We start from the raw sequence: 21,416 nt of genomic DNA, 5'->3' as shown, positions 1-21,416 counted from the left end.
AATCACGGATTGCCTAGTATGCAATGCTTAGCTTAAAGAACCAATCTGTTTAAAATACGCAGCTACTGAAAACATATATAAACTCAAGATTGTGTACAATAAATCGACATCTTGCTTGCATCAAGCTGTGTCCCGTCTCTCAGTTGCAGCACCCCACATGACGTGAAGTCAATCAGGACTGACGGGACCCGCAGCGCCGTGCGGTGGAAGCTTTTGCATTTTTCTTTACTTTATTTTTCCTCTCTCTCTCTCCATTTCCTGCCTTTAAACAAGCAGTTATTTTTCTACCATTAAACCTCGTTTTTTTACTGCATATGACCTTGTTTGTGTATGAATCTCACTCTGAAAATAATGAAGAATCTCCCCAGACCAGACCATTCCAGGCCTGGACACCTCCCCATCCCTCTGGGTGAGGGGGAGTGAGCAAGCGGCTGCGTGGTACCTGGTTGCCGGCCGGGGTTAAACCTCGACACACCCCCAAGTTTATGTACCAAGCAGGACGCCCCGTGATATGGAACCTCCCTTTGGCTAGTTTGGGCCAGCTGTCCTGGCTGTGTCCCCTCCCAACGTTTTCTGCCCCTCCAGCCCTCTGGCTGGCAAGGCTTGAGAAACTGAAAAGTCCTTGACTTAGTATAAACATCACCCAGCAACAACTAAAAACATCAGTGCGCTATCAACATTGTTCTCACGCCAGAGCCACAACACAGCACTGATCCAGCTGAAACCAGGACACCCTCACCGTGAAAAAGTGTTTCCTGAGGTTCAGAGGGAAACTCCTGTGGTTCAGCTGGCACCCGTTGCCTCATACCCTGTGAATTAAAGAGGATGCAACAGTCTGTAGCGAACCACACAGGTCCGTGTGTTTTCTTCCAGCGCCCAACTGAAGGGCAAGCACAGGGCAGCGCCAGGCAAACACGTTGGTTCCTTTCAGGGACAGACAGACGACTGTCTTGCACTTCACACAACACTGCCCGCCACTCCTGGGTGGACGGCTGGGCAGCGCGACACGTCCTCAGTGCCAAAGTTGTGAAAGGTCCCCTTCCAGGAAACTCCCCAAACTTCTTTCTTCCAGAATAGCCTTCAAACCCGCAAATCTCGGCAAGTACCACCCAAACTCTTTAACAGAGAGCAGAGCGTAGGACCTGCTGCTTTTAACTCTCTTCTAACCCCTGCTGAGCTGCTGTTCTTCACATCCTACAGCTACTTTATTTGCTTCCCCAGCGCTACCGACTCTTGTTTTCTGTTTCATTTTTATTCTTTATTTAGTTGTGTCTTCTCATTTGACCGCTGGAAAAGCGGGATCACATGGATGCAGCACCAACTCCAGGCACCAGCCTTGGTGATGTCATGGACGCATCACAGTGGGGACTGCTCGTGGCTGGCCACCTCACCAAGGGGTCGGTGACACGGCTGCCCCACCTCAGGGCTGTGCTGGCTCAGACCGCCAGACAAGGCAGGTGAGCAACAGCTGCGAGGAGCAGGCACCGAGGGGAGGGCAAGGGGGCTGGGGCTGACCACAGGGGTGGAGCGTGTCTTCTCTTTTGTTGTTTCTCCTGGGAATTGCAGCCAGACTCTTGGAAAAGGACGCAGCAAGAGCACGGCTCCTGTCCTTTCTCAGCTCATCACTTGGCGCGAGAGTTCTCGGCGTTCTACAGGACAGGTAAGACAGGCCTGGCTTCTAGCCCATCCTGGTTTTTCTGGGAGCCTCCCGACACCATAGGCAAAGGTAGCTTCACAACCCTCTCCCCTGGGTAGCCCAGGGCTGGGCACCAGCCCCGGGGATGTCCCGTCCCGTCCATGCCACAGCAGGCAGAACAGCAGCAGTGGCCCATGTCATGGTGGCTAAGGGACAGCCTTGGTCCAGGGCACGTGTCGCCTGGCTCTCTGGGGTCCATATGATAGACAGCCTTGGCGCAAGGCCGGCCCTGTTCCAGGCAGGGCAGCTAGGGCTGCTCATGGTGATAGAGAGTGGCTGCTGACGTCCTTGCTTCTCCTGTCCTTGACAGCCCCACCCTGGATGAGAGTGTTACCGAAATCTCGGAATGAAGAACTTATCGACACCAATGTGATGTAGATAAGCAGACACTTCTTTATTAACGGCCGGGTGCGTGAGCGAGTCCTCTCACAATCAACGCACGCCAGGTCCCAAAATCAGACACCATATATAGAACTTATTCATACATGTTCATTAAATATTCATGCATAACCATGATATTTCCCATAAATCATTAACATATTCTCCTCCTAGATCCGATTCTGCGCAGTAGAGCTTAGAAAGGTCTAGAAATGGGTCTGGGGTACGATCTGGGTAGGTGGTATATGAGTGGGTGGTCGCGATCTCCCCCTGCCGGAGCTACCTTTTACTAAAGTTCACGATTTCTTGGCAGGTAACTACAAGCTGTTCCAGTCGACTCTCCCCGGTTTCCATTAATCTCATATTCTGACATTTCAAGACACTTCTACATACAGAAGACTGGTCAAACACAAAGAAACCTTTCAACCCTAAAGTTATCACCTGAGTTTTAACACTGGTTCTAGCCCCTTCTTCTGGCCTTGGTACAAGACGTACAGAAGATCTCATAACAGCTTTTACTGTGCAGCTATAAGTTTCATTAAAAACATTTCTTATCCTTCTATTTTTCAATTTTATAAAATGATTTTATAAAATCAATTAATCAATCAAATAAAGTCAATCAATCTTAACTTATTAACAAATTGATAACATCTCCCCCCTTTAAAAGTGCTGAAAATCATTCTTTCAGTACTTTCACATTATTTACATATCATTTGTTTCAACATATTTTGGTGATGGATCATGTCTTGATAAAATAGTTGGTACTTCTCTCATAATCATACCAGTGACTGCAATTCTATTGGTAAACTGTTTCTTCAAACATGCATATACTAGCATGCTCATCAAAAACACAACTAGTAACAGAAACAAAGTCTTAATTATAGATTGTATCCAAGAGCTCAAATTCCATCCCAGTTTGTTAAAAATTTTCCCAAGCCAATCTTCTGACATATCCTGTTGAATTGTTTCAGTTTCTTTTTCAATTTTTCCTAATAGGTCTAGATCATGTTCCACACCCTGAGCGACATTTGGAATGTGGATACAACAGTGGTCCAATTTATCCTTGAGATATCCACATACTCCATGTTCTTTAAGTAGGAGCATATCTAGTGCCATTCTATTTTGTAAAGTCATTCTGGAGGTCGCCTGTAATTATATATTCAATTCCTTAAACCCCTTTTTGTTAACGTTTGCTAATTTTTCCACTTGACCAGTTAACTGATAGAGCCATGCTCTGTTTCTATATGAAGCTATAGGATTTAAAAGTGATTCAAGTCCCCCACCAGTTTTCACTCCTGTAAATGGTTCATTCCAAATATCATCATTTATCTCAGATCTCTTTATTCGTTTCAATTCTAAATTCTCTAAGGATCCTTTAAATGGTGATTTCTTCCAAATTGGACACAATGTTGGCATGCCTGAAGTGATTTGTTTCACCTTACCATCTAATGGTAAGTGAGTTGTCCAGGTTCCAGCACTTAATGCCCAAACTAAATGTCCTGGACTTCGAATAGTAGTTTTACTACAACTAAACAAAGTTCCTTTTCTAACTGTAAAAGTGCTGGTTAAATTGAGAGTGTTCTTAAGACCTCGACAAAAACAACCGTATTTCAAAACAGTGGCCTACGGAGGAATTCTTTGGATTACTAAGTCTGCGTTACTGCAATCATACACTTCTTCACATTTCCACCATGGCACTACTTTATTTTCCTTCTCTCCTGATGAAGTTGACCTATCATTGACCCAGGGTAATACTGAAAAAACTTTTCCATCCCAGGTAAAACACCAAGAAGTTCTTGCTATATACTGAAAATGAGAAAATATGGACATAGACCATATAGAGTCCCATTGTTCTACTAATTGGGTACCTTGGCCAGTTTTGTTACACTTCTATTTCATGATACTTCTGCTCACATTGGTTTTAAGTTGTTCATCATAAGAACACCATCCTAACTGGGGATTTGGACCCCCAGGAAGAAGAACTCAAGCTATGGCACTAGGTCGGGATCCTGTTATAAAATCATAATTCAATAGTTTGTTTGGGTTGGGTTTTTTTTGGTTTTTTTTTTGTTTTTTTTACAATCTGTTTCTTTACCTGGTGACTTCCACTGTTTTCTAATAACCTTTACTTGTTCATACCATTGAGTTACTGGCCTTTGTTCACAATAGGTGGTCTCATTTTTATATTCCAGATTGGTCAGATTCATGGTTAAAATTCCTCATGGAATAGATTCACCTACTGCCCTCAGTATTGGCAAACAAGCAGCGATCTGCGTGACATTTTGTAAATTGGCAAATGCTTTAATCAATCCTACCAACAAATTTTCCTCAGCCATTTGTTTGGGAATGTCAATTACTTGTTCTGTTTCTATTTGTCTTTTGTTCCTGTCCACCAAGTCAGCCCATGATCCCACCAACACTACCGACCAAAATAAAATCCAATATAAAAATTAGACATCTTTCAGTGTCAATTTTAAAGTCTCTGGGTCACGATTGACAATCTTCCACGGAGTAGGTGCTTTCTTCACTTGAGTATAATGTATCCAAGCGTCTGATTCTGCTATCTTGATAGCTGTAAAAGTGGTTAACAGTATCTGGAAAGGTCCTCTCCAGTGCTCCTGCAAAGGTTCGGAGGTCCAGGTCTTCACATAGACATAGTCTCCTGGTTGGAAATCACGCACTGAATTTTCCTGGAATAAAGGTCTATTCCAAATTACTGCACTCCAAATTGCAGCCAAAGTTTTCCTTAGAAAAAGCAAATAGTTATACACACCTTGTTTTCCTTTTACATGTGTCGCGACGGAGGGAAGACACAGTCGCTCAATATGAGTGATCAGCAGACTTCCTTTATTGTCTCTTACAGTCACCTTTTATGCCTTGTTATAATTAGCTCATACATATTACAAAAGTTAAGCTCATTATTGGTTAGTTGCCTAAATACCAAGCCCGCCCCTAGTTTCTCTTCTGTAGTTATCTGTTCCCACCTGCAACGTTCTTTTCCCACCAAAATCTTCCTGTTATTGTGTAACAAGGACAGCCAAAGACAGTGTATTTTGCTTTACTTCAGATCAGCTGAGAGCCATGTGCATTTTTGTCCAGCCAGCTGGACTATGTCTATGTGACCCTTTTCAGCTAGCCAGTTATCCACATACATGTATGTTTAGATTTGGTTCTAGAGACTCATATGGTTTTCCATATAATAATTCATAAGGACTGACTGAGGTTCCACTCTTTGGCTGTACCCTGATTCATAATAACGCCAATGGAAGCGCCCGAGGCCACTTTAGACTGGTTTCTTGACAGATTTTACTTATTTGTCGTTTCAAAGTTTGATTCATCCTTTCCACTTTCCCACTAGATTGTGGCCTCCAAGACGCATGTAAATCCCAATTAATACCCAATACTTTGCTAACACTTTGGACTACTTCAGCAACAAAGCGTGGACCTCTGTCAGAGGGAATTCCAATAGGAACTCCAAATCTTGGAATTATTTCTTGTAATAACCACTTTACAACCTCTTTTGCTTGTGTGGTACGACAGGGAAGGGCTTCTGGCCATCCTGTAAAAGTATCAACCCCTACCAAGATGTACCGGTACCCATTTTGTCTAGGCAGCTCTGAAAAAATCTACTTGCCAATAATCTCAAGGTTCTGTACCAGACTTCAGCCTACCCATTTGAACCTTCTTCTTAATCGTTGGATTATTTTTCAAACATACCTCACATTTTGCAGTTACTATGCAGTTACTATTCCCAACATTTTAACTGATATTACTTGCTTTCGTAAAGATGTTACTAAGGCTTCTGCCCCCCAGTGACATTCTTGATGTCTCGTTTGAATTCTCTCTCTCATCAAAAGAGGTGGAATTACTACTTGTCCGTTAGGAGTTACCCACCATCCTGCTAAGTTTTTCTTAGCATTTAATAACTGACCCAATTTGTCATCTTCCTCTGAATATCTCGGGTTTTCCCTAGGAAGGGTTACTGCTTTAGAAGGAATTATTGCCATTTGCAATGCTTCTTTCTTTGCTACCTTTTTTTGCTGTTCTATCAGCTAAATTATTCCCAGCTATTATTTTTGTATTCCCAGTCTGGTGTGCCTTACAGTGCATGATTGCTACTTGATCTGGCTTTTGAACTGCTTGCAATAATCGTAAAATTTCTGTTTGATGCTTAATGTTTGATCCTTGAGAGGACAATAACCCCCTCTCTTTCCACAAAGCTCCATGGACATGCACTACCCCAAAGGCATATTTTGAATCAGTCCAGATATTTACTCTCTTGTCTTTGCTTACCTCTAAGGCTCGAATTAAAGCGATGAGTTCTGCCTTTTGGGCTGATGTGGTACTTGCCAATGCTCCTGCTTCTATAACTGTGGTCTCTGTTGTTACCGCGTATCCGGCGTATCGGACTCCTTGTTCCATAAAGCTGCTTCCATCAGTATACAGTTCCCAGTCTGGTCGCTCCAATGGCACATCCTTCAGATCTTCACGACTGGAATAAACATACTCGATGGTAGCCAAGCAATCATGTTCCAGTCGTCCTTCTTCCTGTACGGAACTTAAAAACACTGCAGGATTTACCAGGTTAGCTGTCTTTAGAATCACATCATCCTGTTCAGTCAATACCACCTGGTATTTCATCATTCGGCTGGGGGACAGCCATGTCCCCCCTTCTGTTCTAGGACAGTTATCACCATGTGTGGAACATAGACTGTTATTGTTCTTCCCAAAGTCAATTTCCGAGCTTCTTGTATGAGCATCACTGTTGCGGCCACTGCTCGCAGGCAGTTTGGCCACCCTTTACTCACTGTGTCCAGTTGTTTAGAGAAATATCCGACTGGTCGTTTCCAGCTTCCTGTCCTCTGGGTTAACACGCCCAGTGCAAGGTGTTGTCTTTCATGTACAAACAGCTGGAAATCTTTGGTTAGATCCGGCAGTCCCAAGGCAGGTGCAGACATTAGGGCACGTTTCAACTCTACAAAAGCCTTTTGTTGTTGTGGGCCCCATACAAAGGGAGAGTTCTTTTGGGCCTCGCACAGCGGTTTAGCTATTAGCCCATAGTTCATGATCCAAAGGCGACACCACCCAGTCATGCCCAAAAATGCTCCGAGTTCATGAATATTTCTCGGCTCAGGTACACCACAAAGAGCTTCTTTGCAATTTTTTCCTCATTGTCGTTGTCCTTTTGAAATCTCAAAGCCGAGATATATCACAGCCTGGCAGGCTATTTGGGCTTTCTTCCTGGATACCTTATACCCATTTAGTCCCAGGAAATTCAAAAGGTCAATAGTCACCTGTATACAAATAAATCTTTCTTCTGTAGCAATCAATAGATCATCCACATATTGTAAAAATAAATGCCCAGGTCTTGATTTATCCTGTTTCCAGATTTCAAATTCCTTTGCTAAATGATTGCCAAAAATAGCTGGACTGTTTTTAAATCCTTGGGGTAATCTGGTCCATGTCAACTGCATCTTTCGCCCAGTTTGAGGATTTTCCCACTCAAAAGCAAACAGTTTTCTGCTTTCCTTTTCCAAAGGTATACAAAAGAAAGCATCTTTTAAATCAAGCACTGTAAACCACTGATCATTCTCCCTCAATGCTGTTAACAGCGTATAAGGGTTTGCTACTACAGGATAAATATCCTTAACTATCTGATTTACTGCTCTCAAGTCTTGTACCAGTCTCTATTCACCCGAGGGTTTTCTGACTGGTAAAATAGGAGTATTATACTCAGATTCACATTCTTCCAAAATTTTATACTCCAAAAATTTATCAATCAATTTCTTCAATTCCTGTCTCGCTTCCGGTTTGATTGGATATTGTTTAATTCTCACGGTTCCTGCGCCTTCCTTCAAATCTATTTTAACAGGTTCTGCTAGTTTCAATTTACCAGGAATATTTGTTTCCCATACAGTAGGGATCACTGCCAAATCCACCTCCGGTGGAATTTCTTGTTCCTTTACCTTTTCTTGTATCATCAGGATTTCTCCCGTTTTTGACTCAGGTATTTTCAAGAAAAGTTCTCCTTCGTCAAAAACAATCTGTGCATTTAATTTGGATAACAAATCTCTTCCTAAGAAGGGTATCGGACATTCTGGTACATACAAAAATTCAGGTGTAATTATCTTATTTCCAAATTTCAAATCCAGGGGTTGCAGGAATGGCCTGGTTTTGTTCCAGTTTTTCCTTTACAGGTATTTAATAAAAAAATGTCGCTCCTGTATCCACTCCCAACTTCACAATTTAAACAACATTTTTTTCCACTTTCTTATTATCAGAAGTTATAGCCATTACCAAATTATCTCTAATAATTAGCTTACATTCATCCTGCCAATCCTTTCTTTGTCTTAAATAAAAAACCAAATCCACATCTGGCATTTTATTCCATTTCCCTTCTCTTTTACAATACAGCATTAACTGCAAAATAGTGTTATAATTCAGTGTCCCATTCGTGGGCCACTTTTCCTCATCATCCAATATATACAAAGGCCACCAATTATTACAGTACTCAAATTATTACAATACTCAATCACCTGGCTCTTTTGCAGATCATCCTGTAAATTTCCCCAATGTGCCAATAAACATCCCAACAAAGAATTTTTCGGGATTTTGTCATTTACAGCAAGATTACCCATGCTTTGACTTTTAAACAACCGAGTTAACTTAGCTGCCATGGTGTAATTACTCACAGTACAATACACAATTATTCAACTCTGTCACTCCGATCCGCGGATCCACACTCCACACTCGCTTTCGTTCTCAATTACACGTCTCACCCTTACAGCCACACTCACACTTTCCCACAGTTACTTTAAACAAACCTATAACACAATATTATACCTCTTCATTTTCTTCTTAATACACAAACTCACAAAACAACAAAAAAACCCCCAAAAACCTCTTCTAACTTCTTGTTAGAGGCACTACCTTAGAGAACACTATAGCATATAGTTTCTCTTGTCTACACTTTTGTCCAACCCTGCAACAGCTTTCGCTTATGTCTTACGGGCAGAGTCCTAGTCCTACCCTGCGCAGCTCTTTCACCGCCTCTGACAGGCAGACTTACTCAGTGGGACTCCAACCCACTGGTGGGACTCCATCCCACTCCTTCCCATACACTTATTTTAGTGGGACTCCTACCCACTTCCTCTAGTGCACTTACTTACTTACTTTAGTGGGACTCCAACCCACTTACTACAATTAAAAAAAAGAAGTGTCTTACCAAAAATGCAGGGAACGTTGCCAAGAGCCTTACGGATCGGGGATCGATGGGTATCCCCGAGAAATCCTCGGTGCCGGCTGGAACCGATCAGGTCCCCGACTCCTCCGGTCTCCTTCAGCGAGGTCCCATCTGGGGTGCCAAAACTGTTACCGAAATCTCGGAATGAAGAACTTATCGACACCAATGTGATGTAGATAAGCAGACACTTCTTTATTGATGGCCGGGTGCGTGAGCGAGTCCTCTCACGATCAACGCACGCCAGGTCCCAAAATCAGACACCATATATAGAACTTATTCATACATATTCATTAAATATTCATGCATAACCATGATATTTCCCATAAATCATTAACATATTCGCCTCCTAGATCCGATTCTGCGTAGTAGAGCTTAGAAAGGTCTAGACATGGGTCTGGGGTACGATCTGGGTAGATGGTATATGAGTCGGTGGTCGCGATCTCCCCCTGCCGGAGCTACCTTTTACTAAAGTTCACGATTTCTTGGCAGGTAACTACAAGCTGTTCCAGTCGACTCTCCCCGGTTTCCATTAATCTCATATTCTGACATTTCAAGACACTTCTACATACAGAAGACTGGTCAAACACAAAGAAACCTTTCAACCCTAAAGTTATCACCTGAGTTTTAACACTGGTTCTAGCCCCTTCTTCTGGCCTTGGTACAAGACGTACAGAAGATCTCATAACAGCTTTTACTGTGCAGCTATAAGTTTCATTAAAAACATTTCTTATCCTTCTATTTTTCAATTTTATAAAATGATTTTATAAAATCAATTAATCAATCAAATAAAGTCAATCAATCTTAATTTATTAACAAATCGATAACATTTCCCCCCTTTAAAAGTGCTGAAAATCATTCTTTCAGTACTTTCACATTATTTACATATCATTTGTTTCAACATATCTCGGTGATGGATCATGTCTTGATAAAATAGTTGGTACTTCTCTCATAATCATACCAGTGACTGCAATTCTATTGGTAAACTGTTTCTTCAAACATGCATATACTAGCATGCTCATCAAAAACACAACTAGTAACAGAAACAAAGTCTTAATTATAGATTGTATCCAAGAGCTCAAATTCCATCCCAGTTTGTTAAAAATTTTCCCAAGCCAATCTTCTGACATATCCTGTTGAATTGTTTCAGTTTCTTTTTCAATTTTTCCTAATAGGTCTAGATCATGTTCCACACCCTGAGTGACATTTGGAATGTGGATACAACAGTGGTCCAATTTATCCTTGAGATATCCACATACTCCATGTTCTTTAAGTAGGAGCATATCTAGTGCCATTCTATTTTGTAAAGTCATTCTGGAGGTCGCCTGTAATTATATATTCAATTCCTTAAACCCCTTTTTGTTAACGTTTGCTAATTTTTCCACTTGACCAGTTAACTGATAGAGCCATGCTCTGTTTCTATATGAAGCTATAGGATTTAAAAGTGATTCAAGTCCCCCACCAGTTTTCACTCCTGTAAATGGTTCATTCCAAATATCATCATTTATCTCAGATCTCTTTATTCGTTTCAATTCTAAATTCTCTAAGGATCCTTTAAATGGTGATTTCTTCCAAATTGGACACAATGTTGGCATGCCTAAAGTGATTTGTTTCACCTTACCATCTAATGGTAAGTGAGTTGTCCAGGTTCCAGCACTTAATGCCCAAACTAAATGTCCTGGACTTCGAATAGTAGTTTTACTACAACTAAACAAAGTTCCTTTTCTAACTGTAAAAGTGCTGGTTAAATTGAGAGTGTTCTTAAGACCTCGACAAAAACAACCGTATTTCAAAACAGTGGCCTACGGAGGAATTCTTTGGATTACTAAGTCTGCGTTACTGCAATCATACACTTCTTCACATTTCCACCATGGCACTACTTTATTTTCCTTCTCTCCTGATGAAGTTGACCTATCATTGACCCAGGGTAATACTGAAAAAACTTTTCCATCCCAGGTAAAACACCAAGAAGTTCTTGCTATATACTGAAAATGAGAAAATATGGACATAGACCATATAGAGTCCCATTGTTCTACTAATTGGGTACCTTGGCCAGTTTTGTTACACTTCTATTTCATGATACTTCTGCTCACATTGGTTTTAAGTTGTTCATCATAAGAACACCATCCTAACTGGGGATTTGGACCCCCAGGAAGAAGAACTCAAGCTATGGCACTAGGTCGGGATCCTGTTATAAAATCATAATTCAATAGTTTGTTTGGGTTGGGTTTTTTTTGGGTTTTTTTTTGTTTTTTTTACAATCTGTTTCTTTACCTGGTGACTTCCACTGTTTTCTAATAACCTTTACTTGTTCATACCATTGAGTTACTGGCCTTTGTTCACAATAGGTGGTCTCATTTTTATATTCCAGATTGGTCAGATTCATGGTTAAAATTCCTCATGGAATAGATTCACCTACTGCCCTCAGTATTGGCAAACAAGCAGCGATCTGCGTGACATTTTGTAAATTGGCAAATGCTTTAATCAATCCTACCAACAAATTTTCCTCAGCCATTTGTTTGGGAATGTCAATTACTTGTTCTGTTTCTATTTGTCTTTTGTTCCTGTCCACCAAGTCAGCCCATGATCCCACCAACACTACCGACCAAAATAAAATCCAATATAAAAATTAGACATCTTTCAGTGTCAATTTTAAAGTCTCTGGGTCACGATTGACAATCTTCCACGGAGTAGGTGCTTTCTTCACTTGAGTATAATGTATCCAAGCGTCTGATTCTGCTATCTTGATAGCTGTAAAAGTGGTTAACAGTATCTGGAAAGGTCCTCTCCAGTGCTCCTGCAAAGGTTCGGAGGTCCAGGTCTTCACATAGACATAGTCTCCTGGTTGGAAATCACGCACTGAATTTTCCTGGAATAAAGGTCTATTCCAAATTACTGCACTCCAAATTGCAGCCAAAGTTTTCCTTAGAAAAAGCAAATAGTTATACACACCTTGTTTTCCTTTTACATGTGTCGCGACGGAGGGAAGACACAGTCGCTCAATATGAGTGATCAGCAGACTTCCTTTATTGTCTCTTACAGTCACCTTTTATGCCTTGTTATAATTAGCTCATACATATTACAAAAGTTAAGCTCATTATTGGTTAGTTGCCTAAATACCAAGCCCGCCCCTAGTTTCTCTTCTGTAGTTATCTGTTCCCACCTGCAACGTTCTTTTCCCACCAAAATCTTCCTGTTATTGTGTAACAAGGACAGCCAAAGACAGTGTATTTTGCTTTACTTCAGATCAGCTGAGAGCCATGTGCATTTTTGTCCAGCCAGCTGGACTATGTCTATGTGACCCTTTTCAGCTAGCCAGTTATCCACATACATGTATGTTTAGATTTGGTTCTAGAGACTCATATGGTTTTCCATATAATAATTCATAAGGACTGACTGAGGTTCCACTCTTTGGCTGTACCCTGATTCATAATAACGCCAATGGAAGCGCCCGAGGCCACTTTAGACTGGTTTCTTGACAGATTTTACTTATTTGTCATTTCAAAGTTTGATTCATCCTTTCCACTTTCCCACTAGATTGTGGCCTCCAAGACGCATGTAAATCCCAATTAATACCCAATACTTTGCTAACACTTTGGACTACTTCAGCAACAAAGCGTGGACCTCTGTCAGAGGGAATTCCAATAGGAACTCCAAATCTTGGAATTATTTCTTGTAATAACCACTTTACAACCTCTTTTGCTTGTGTGGTACGACAGGGAAGGGCTTCTGGCCATCCTGTAAAAGTATCAACCCCTACCAAGATGTACCGGTACCCATTTTGTCTAGGCAGCTCTGAAAAAATCTACTTGCCAATAATCTCAAGGTTCTGTACCAGACTTCAGCCTACCCATTTGAACCTTCTTCTTAATCGTTGGATTATTTTTCAAACATACCTCACATTTTGCAGTTACTATGCAGTTACTATTCCCAACATTTTAACTGATATTACTTGCTTTCGTAAAGATGTTACTAAGGCTTCTGCCCCCCAGTGACATTCTTGATGTCTCGTTTGAATTCTCTCTCTCATCAAAAGAGGTGGAATTACTACTTGTCCGTTAGGAGTTACCCACCATCCTGCTAAGTTTTTCTTAGCATTTAATAACTGACCCAATTTGTCATCTTCCTCTGAATATCTCGGGTTTTCCCTAGGAAGGGTTACTGCTTTAGAAGGAATTATTGCCATTTGCAATGCTTCTTTCTTTGCTACCTTTTTTTGCTGTTCTATCAGCTAAATTATTCCCAGCTATTATTTTTGTATTCCCAGTCTGGTGTGCCTTACAGTGCATGATTGCTACTTGATCTGGCTTTTGAACTGCTTGCAATAATCGTAAAATTTCTGTTTGATGCTTAATGTTTGATCCTTGAGAGGACAATAACCCCCTCTCTTTCCACAAAGCTCCATGGACATGCACTACCCCAAAGGCATATTTTGAATCAGTCCAGATATTTACTCTCTTGTCTTTGCTTACCTCTAAGGCTCGAATTAAAGCGATGAGTTCTGCCTTTTGGGCTGATGTGGTACTTGCCAATGCTCCTGCTTCTATAACTGTGGTCTCTGTTGTTACCGCGTATCCGGCGTATCGGACTCCTTGTTCCATAAAGCTGCTTCCATCAGTATACAGTTCCCAGTCTGGTCGCTCCAATGGCACATCCTTCAGATCTTCACGACTGGAATAAACATACTCGATGGTAGCCAAGCAATCATGTTCCAGTCGTCCTTCTTCCTGTACGGAACTTAAAAACACTGCAGGATTTACCAGGTTAGCTGTCTTTAGAATCACATCATCCTGTTCAGTCAATACCACCTGGTATTTCATCATTCGGCTGGGGGACAGCCATGTCCCCCCTTCTGTTCTAGGACAGTTATCACCATGTGTGGAACATAGACTGTTATTGTTCTTCCCAAAGTCAATTTCCGAGCTTCTTGTATGAGCATCACTGTTGCGGCCACTGCTCGCAGGCAGTTTGGCCACCCTTTACTCACTGTGTCCAGTTGTTTAGAGAAATATCCGACTGGTCGTTTCCAGCTTCCTGTCCTCTGGGTTAACACGCCCAGTGCAAGGTGTTGTCTTTCATGTACAAACAGCTGGAAATCTTTGGTTAGATCCGGCAGTCCCAAGGCAGGTGCAGACATTAGGGCACGTTTCAACTCTACAAAAGCCTTTTGTTGTTGTGGGCCCCATACAAAGGGAGAGTTCTTTTGGGCCTCGCACAGCGGTTTAGCTATTAGCCCATAGTTCATGATCCAAAGGCGACACCACCCAGTCATGCCCAAAAATGCTCCGAGTTCATGAATATTTCTCGGCTCAGGTACACCACAAAGAGCTTCTTTGCAATTTTTTCCTCATTGTCGTTGTCCTTTTGAAATCTCAAAGCCGAGATATATCACAGCCTGGCAGGCTATTTGGGCTTTCTTCCTGGATACCTTATACCCATTTAGTCCCAGGAAATTCAAAAGGTCAATAGTCACCTGTATACAAATAAATCTTTCTTCTGTAGCAATCAATAGATCATCCACATATTGTAAAAATAAATGCCCAGGTCTTGATTTATCCTGTTTCCAGATTTCAAATTCCTTTGCTAAATGATTGCCAAAAATAGCTGGACTGTTTTTAAATCCTTGGGGTAATCTGGTCCATGTCAACTGCATCTTTCGCCCAGTTTGAGGATTTTCCCACTCAAAAGCAAACAGTTTTCTGCTTTCCTTTTCCAAAGGTATACAAAAGAAAGCATCTTTTAAATCAAGCACTGTAAACCACTGATCATTCTCCCTCAATGCTGTTAACAGCGTATAAGGGTTTGCTACTACAGGATAAATATCCTTAACTATCTGATTTACTGCTCTCAAGTCTTGTACCAGTCTCTATTCACCCGAGGGTTTTCTGACTGGTAAAATAGGAGTATTATACTCAGATTCACATTCTTCCAAAATTTTATACTCCAAAAATTTATCAATCAATTTCTTCAATTCCTGTCTCGCTTCCGGTTTGATTGGATATTGTTTAATTCTCACGGTTCCTGCGCCTTCCTTCAAATCTATTTTAACAGGTTCTGCTAGTTTCAATTTACCAGGAATATTTGTTTCCCATACAGTAGGGATCACTGCCAAATCCACCTCCGGTGGAATTTCTTGTTCCTTTACCTTTTCTTGTATCATCAGGATTTCTCCCGTTTTTGACTCAGGTATTTTCAAGAAAAGTTCTCCTTCGTCAAAAACAATCTGTGCATTTAATTTGGATAACAAATCTCTTCCTAAGAAGGGTATCGGACATTCTGGTACATACAAAAATTCAGGTGTAATTATCTTATTTCCAAATTTCAAATCCAGGGGTTGCAGGAATGGCCTGGTTTTGTTCCAGTTTTTCCTTTACAGGTATTTAATAAAAAAATGTCGCTCCTGTATCCACTCCCAACTTCACAATTTAAACAACATTTTTTTCCACTTTCTTATTATCAGAAGTTATAGCCATTACCAAATTATCTCTAATAATTAGCTTACATTCATCCTGCCAATCCTTTCTTTGTCTTAAATAAAAAACCAAATCCACATCTGGCATTTTATTCCATTTCCCTTCTCTTTTACAATACAGCATTAACTGCAAAATAGTGTTATAATTCAGTGTCCCATTCGTGGGCCACTTTTCCTCATCATCCAATATATACAAAGGCCACCAATTATTACAGTACTCAAATTATTACAATACTCAATCACCTGGCTCTTTTGCAGATCATCCTGTAAATTTCCCCAATGTGCCAATAAACATCCCAACAAAGAATTTTTCGGGATTTTGTCATTTACAGCAAGATTACCCATGCTTTGACTTTTAAACAACCGAGTTAACTTAGCTGCCATGGTGTAATTACTCACAGTACAATACACAATTATTCAACTCTGTCACTCCGATCCGCGGATCCACACTCCACACTCGCTTTCGTTCTCAATTACACGTCTCACCCTTACAGCCACACTCACACTTTCCCACAGTTACTTTAAACAAACCTATAACACAATATTATACCTCTTCATTTTCTTCTTAATACACAAACTCACAAAACAACAAAAAAAACCCCAAAAACCTCTTCTAACTTCTTGTTAGAGGCACTACCTTAGAGAACACTATAGCATATAGTTTCTCTTGTCTACACTTTTGTCCAACCCTGCAACAGCTTTCGCTTATGTCTTACGGGCAGAGTCCTAGTCCTACCCTGCGCAGCTCTTTCACCGCCTCTGACAGGCAGACTTACTCAGTGGGACTCCAACCCACTGGTGGGACTCCATCCCACTCCTTCCCATACACTTATTTTAGTGGGACTCCTACCCACTTCCTCTAGTGCACTTACTTACTTACTTTAGTGGGACTCCAACCCACTTACTACAATTAAAAAAAAGAAGTGTCTTACCAAAAATGCAGGGAACGTTGCCAAGAGCCTTACGGATCGGGGATCGATGGGTATCCCCGAGAAATCCTCGGTGCCGGCTGGAACCGATCAGGTCCCCGACTCCTCCGGTCTCCTTCAGCGAGGTCCCATCTGGGGTGCCAAAACTGTTACCGAAATCTCGGAATGAAGAACTTATCGACACCAATGTGATGTAGATAAGCAGACACTTCTTTATTGATGGCCGGGTGCGTGAGCGAGTCCTCTCACGATCAACGCACGCCAGGTCCCAAAATCAGACACCATATATAGAACTTATTCATACATATTCATTAAATATTCATGCATAACCATGATATTTCCCATAAATCATTAACATATTCGCCTCCTAGATCCGATTCTGCGTAGTAGAGCTTAGAAAGGTCTAGACATGGGTCTGGGGTACGATCTGGGTAGGTGGTATATGAGTGGGTGGTCGCGATCTCCCCCTGCCGGAGCTACCTTTTACTAAAGTTCACGATTTCTTGGCAGGTAACTACAAGCTGTTCCAGTCGACTCTCCCCAGTTCCCATTAATCTCATATTCTGACATTTCAAGACACTTCTACATACAGAAGACTGGTCAAACACAAAGAAACCTTTCAACCCTAAAGTTATCACCTGAGTTTTAACACTGGTTCTAGCCCCTTCTTCTAGCCTTGGTACAAGACGTACAGAAGATCTCATAGCAGGTGGGCAAAAAGACGGCTACAGCACCCACCGTGCCCGTACGCCACCCAGCTCCCACAGGCAGCTCAAAGGTGCCTGCACACGTGGACAACGGGAGCACCACAGAGCCTGCCGTACCTGTACCCCGACATCCTACAGACAGCCAGAAGGTGCCTTCGTACATGGACAAGGGCAGAGCTAAAGCACCCACCCTGCCCGTACGCCACCCAGCTCCCACGGGCAGCTCAAAGGTGCCCACAGCCTGCGACAAAGGGACCGCTGCAGCAACAGCCACCACCTCTCTACCATGCCGGGGTCCCACAGGAAAAGGGAAGCAACACGCAGCCGTGGAAGAGTGGATCCCAGTAACACACGCGCTACCTGCAGTGTGTCTTCATTCCACAGTTCAGAAGAAGGTGCCCACAGCCATGGGCAAAGAGGGCGCCGCACCATCTACCTGATCTACACCCCATCCAGTTCCCACAGGCAGCTCAAAGGTGCCTGCAGGATTGGGCAACGGAACTTTGCAGCAACCACCACCTCTCTACCATGTCATGGTCCCACAAGCAGCTGGAAGGAACACGATACCATGGACAAGGGGACCTCTGCAACAGCCACTGTAGCTGTACCCTCTCACCATCCAACAGACAGCAGGAAGTACACACAAGAGTATCTGGAGTTCCAGATGAAATTAAATCATTCTTCCCTTATTCCTTCCAAGTATTTTCAGATCCTTCTCTTTACGCTGAACAGAGGCATTCGTTCTCAGTGTTCAGCACTACCTCATACACAAGCTGGCCTTATTCCAACTTCGATACTTTTTTTAAGGTAATTGGACAGTAAAGTACAAAGGTTTGCTCTTTAGAGGCAGGTGCCAAGAAACACCATTATCTTCACGGAATCCTGACAGAATTCTGTTCCAGATACCGCTTTAATATTTTTCCTGAAAACCAAGGTTGCCTGAGGAGACAGTCCAGGCTGTGGGACCTATGGCAATTTGGAAGGCCAGTAACACAGAGAGAATGATTTGTCCATTTCTGTACCTCACAAGCACTAGGAATTCACGAATTCCCTATTTAGGGAATTAAGTTGTAAATGAAGGATTAGACTGAAATAATTCAGGACATTTCCTTCAAAGACCAAAGTATCCCTTTAATAAACTGCTACTGGCTTATATTACCCGACACAAATACATCTGGAGCTAGGCTCATTTTCCTCCGGTCCTGTCACAGGCACATGTCGCTTGTCCTAAGAGAGGTCTCAGGACTAGTTTTTGAAAGGCAATCGGACACCTGAGGTTAGCTTTGTCCCAAAGAGTCGCTCCCTAAGGGAACACACCGGAGAGACACCATAGTGGAACGACCTACTGCTGGCTGATATCAGTAAAGCTTCCAACTTGCCAGCCAGCGAGAGGGCTGGAGGGGCATGGGAAACTGGGAGGGGACACGGCCAGGACGCTGGCCCAGACTAGTCAAAGGGGTATTCCATACCGTATGACGTCACGCTGAGTATATAAACTCTGGGGGAAGGAGGAGGAAGGGGGGCACATTTGGCATTATGGCGTTTGTCTTCCCGAGTAATCGTTAGGCGTGATGGAGCCCTGCTGCCCTGGGGATGGCTGAGCCCCTGCCTGCCCATGGGAAGCGGTGAATGAATTCCTTGCTTTGCTTTGCTTGCGTGTGCGGCTTTTGCTTTACCTATCAAACTGTTCTTGCCTCAACCTTTGAGTTTTACATTCCTTTCCGATTCTCCTCCCCATCCCTCTGGGTGAGGGGGAGTGAGCAAGCGGCTGCGTGGTACCTGGTTGCCGGCCGGGGTTAAACCTCGACACACCCCCAAGTTTATGTACCAAGCAGGACGCCCCGTGATATGGAACCTCCCTTTGGCTAGTTTGGGCCAGCTGTCCTGGCTGTGTCCCCTCCCAACGTTTTCTGCCCCTCCAGCCCTCTGGCTGGCAAGGCTTGAGAAACTGAAAAGTCCTTGACTTAGTATAAACATCACCCAGCAACAACTAAAAACATCAGTGCGCTATCAACATTGTTCTCACGCCAGAGCCACAACACAGCACTGCATTAGTTACTAAGAAGTTACTAAGAACTTTTGCACATTGGAAGTACTCAACAGGGGAAAAAAAAGTTTGCAGCACTTTGGCAAAGATTCCTAAATACGTTGTAAAACACAGGATTTTGCACAGAAATAAGCCAGGTCTAAGCTCCTGCCCAAATCTTGCCGAAGTGCCTGGGGCGTCTTTTACAGCGAGAAGCTTTCACCATTCTCTCAAATCTCGAAAGAAAGCAAGCATCCTGATCAGCACAGGACCCAGCTGCAGATTCAGTGCTTTAAAGAAAACTGCCAACCACCTGCAGCAGCTTATACTTTCTTAGGGAAAAAAAATCTCCCACTACCACTGGCATTGCTTCACCTTAGCTCGTGACCTACCACAGCAGTGCATGATAAGATGTCAGGCAACAGAGCTGCACCTATGAATTCATGCCATCCAGCACAGCATTTTAATTGTGCCACTGACTAATCAAGCTGGTCTTAACTGGTCTGTGGTTCCATTTCACCATCTACATTTCAAGGTCACTTTTGGACTCTTGCCACAGCACCGAAATAGATGTTATTTCTCTTGCAAAAACAGAAAGAAAGTGTCCAAATCAGAACATTCAGAGGCACAGCAAGCCAAAATACTGGACCAGGGGCTGCTTTCCTCCACCCATCAAGACAGAGCTCTTGTAGTCGTCATAGAACCAATGTCAAATTCTAGGCTTATAGGACAGACTTTCTGACAGCCAATTTCAAAAGCCTACAGTTAAGCAAAGCTGGTGGTTTGTTGTTTGGGGTTTTTTTGTTGTTGTTTTTTTTAAGCTGCTTCACAACTCTGCCTCACACTGAATTTGTAAGATGCGCTGCCAGATGCAGAGATATCAGGAAGGAAGCAGAGAGAAAGAATCCCTCTCAAAAGGGCAAAGAGATGCTACAAGAGCTCCAGAAGAAGGTGACATCTGCAGAATCAGGTGGTCTGATTTCTTCCACCAAAATACAACCCCAGGTTTAGAAAAAAAAACAGTGACCTTGAACCACAAGAAGCACCATACCCAAGTTATTCTCCGTAACAGTATAAATCAATTTGCAAACTCTCAGCAGCAGCATGACTTCCTTTTCAGGTGAATACATTCACCTGCATGGTCACAAACTTGACTTTAATCTTTTCAACATCCACGAAGTCTGGTGTTGGAACAAACACGCCCAGCTCCTGATGATTCCTCTGCCGTACCAACTGAATGTTTTTCTTCAGTTGTTTCCAAGAACCATCTGCAGTATCAAACTCTTTCAACATCGCCTCAATATGGCTCTTCAACAGCTTCAGAATGCACTTATGCATGGCCTTCTCCAGGACAACACCTGCAACGGGAAAACACAAGTTGAGCTGTCTTCCTCCTCTAGAGCAGAGCCAGCACTAATATAAGCACTCCCAAGAGTGCAGAGCAAGACCTACTTGCTAAGGCTTATTTATTACAGAAGCAGAGTCTCCAGATGTTTGTTAACAAGAAAACAAGAGGCAGAACAGAATCTGTATTCCATTTTCATTTATGACAATGTGGTAAATAAAACAAACAAAAAACCCCACAAGGGCAGACTACAGACTGTCACAACAGAAAAACCCCACAAAACCGAAAACAAAGCAGCATGCCAGCAGCGGCTCCAGTTAACTTTTTCTTTTGTTGGCCAGAAGTCTCTGAGTTTTATTTTACTTTGAGCTTAGACTTTTAATTCCCAAACCTGAAGCATAACACAGTCAAAACCATAACTTTTGTCTGCTTTGGCATGAAAGCCTATCCTTTTTTGCATAGTTTCCCTCAGAAACTATAACTCACCCAAGGTCTCAGAAAACTTGGCTCAGCTTTAAGATCTTTATGATGCTGGACAGATTACAGGCATGAAACTATACACGAAAACCAAGCTGTGTTCATCCAGCTTCGGATTTCATCATGCAAGCTTATATACAGCTTTG

General features: G+C 42.4%; 1 long non-coding RNA gene across 3 annotated transcripts in view; it reads right to left on the bottom strand.

Annotated features, from left to right (window-relative positions):
- LOC130144912 (uncharacterized) overlaps positions 1–21,416 on the bottom strand; it is a 38,585-nt gene that overhangs the window by 4,192 nt on the left and 12,977 nt on the right. For 2 of the 3 annotated variants that reach the window (XR_008820285.1, XR_008820286.1), the window contains exon 4: positions 17,139–20,806. This is a non-coding gene — a long non-coding RNA (uncharacterized LOC130144912). Of the gene's footprint in view, positions 1–17,138; positions 20,807–21,416 lie in introns of those variants that run through there. The other variant, XR_008820284.1, reaches the window with a different exon arrangement.

This window comes from Falco biarmicus, chromosome 2 (genome assembly GCF_023638135.1).
Source record: "Falco biarmicus isolate bFalBia1 chromosome 2, bFalBia1.pri, whole genome shotgun sequence".
Taxonomy (NCBI): domain Eukaryota; kingdom Metazoa; phylum Chordata; class Aves; order Falconiformes; family Falconidae; genus Falco; species Falco biarmicus.
The sequence above is the reverse complement of the archived record's forward strand: the minus strand, read 5'-3'. Positions and strand labels throughout refer to the sequence as shown.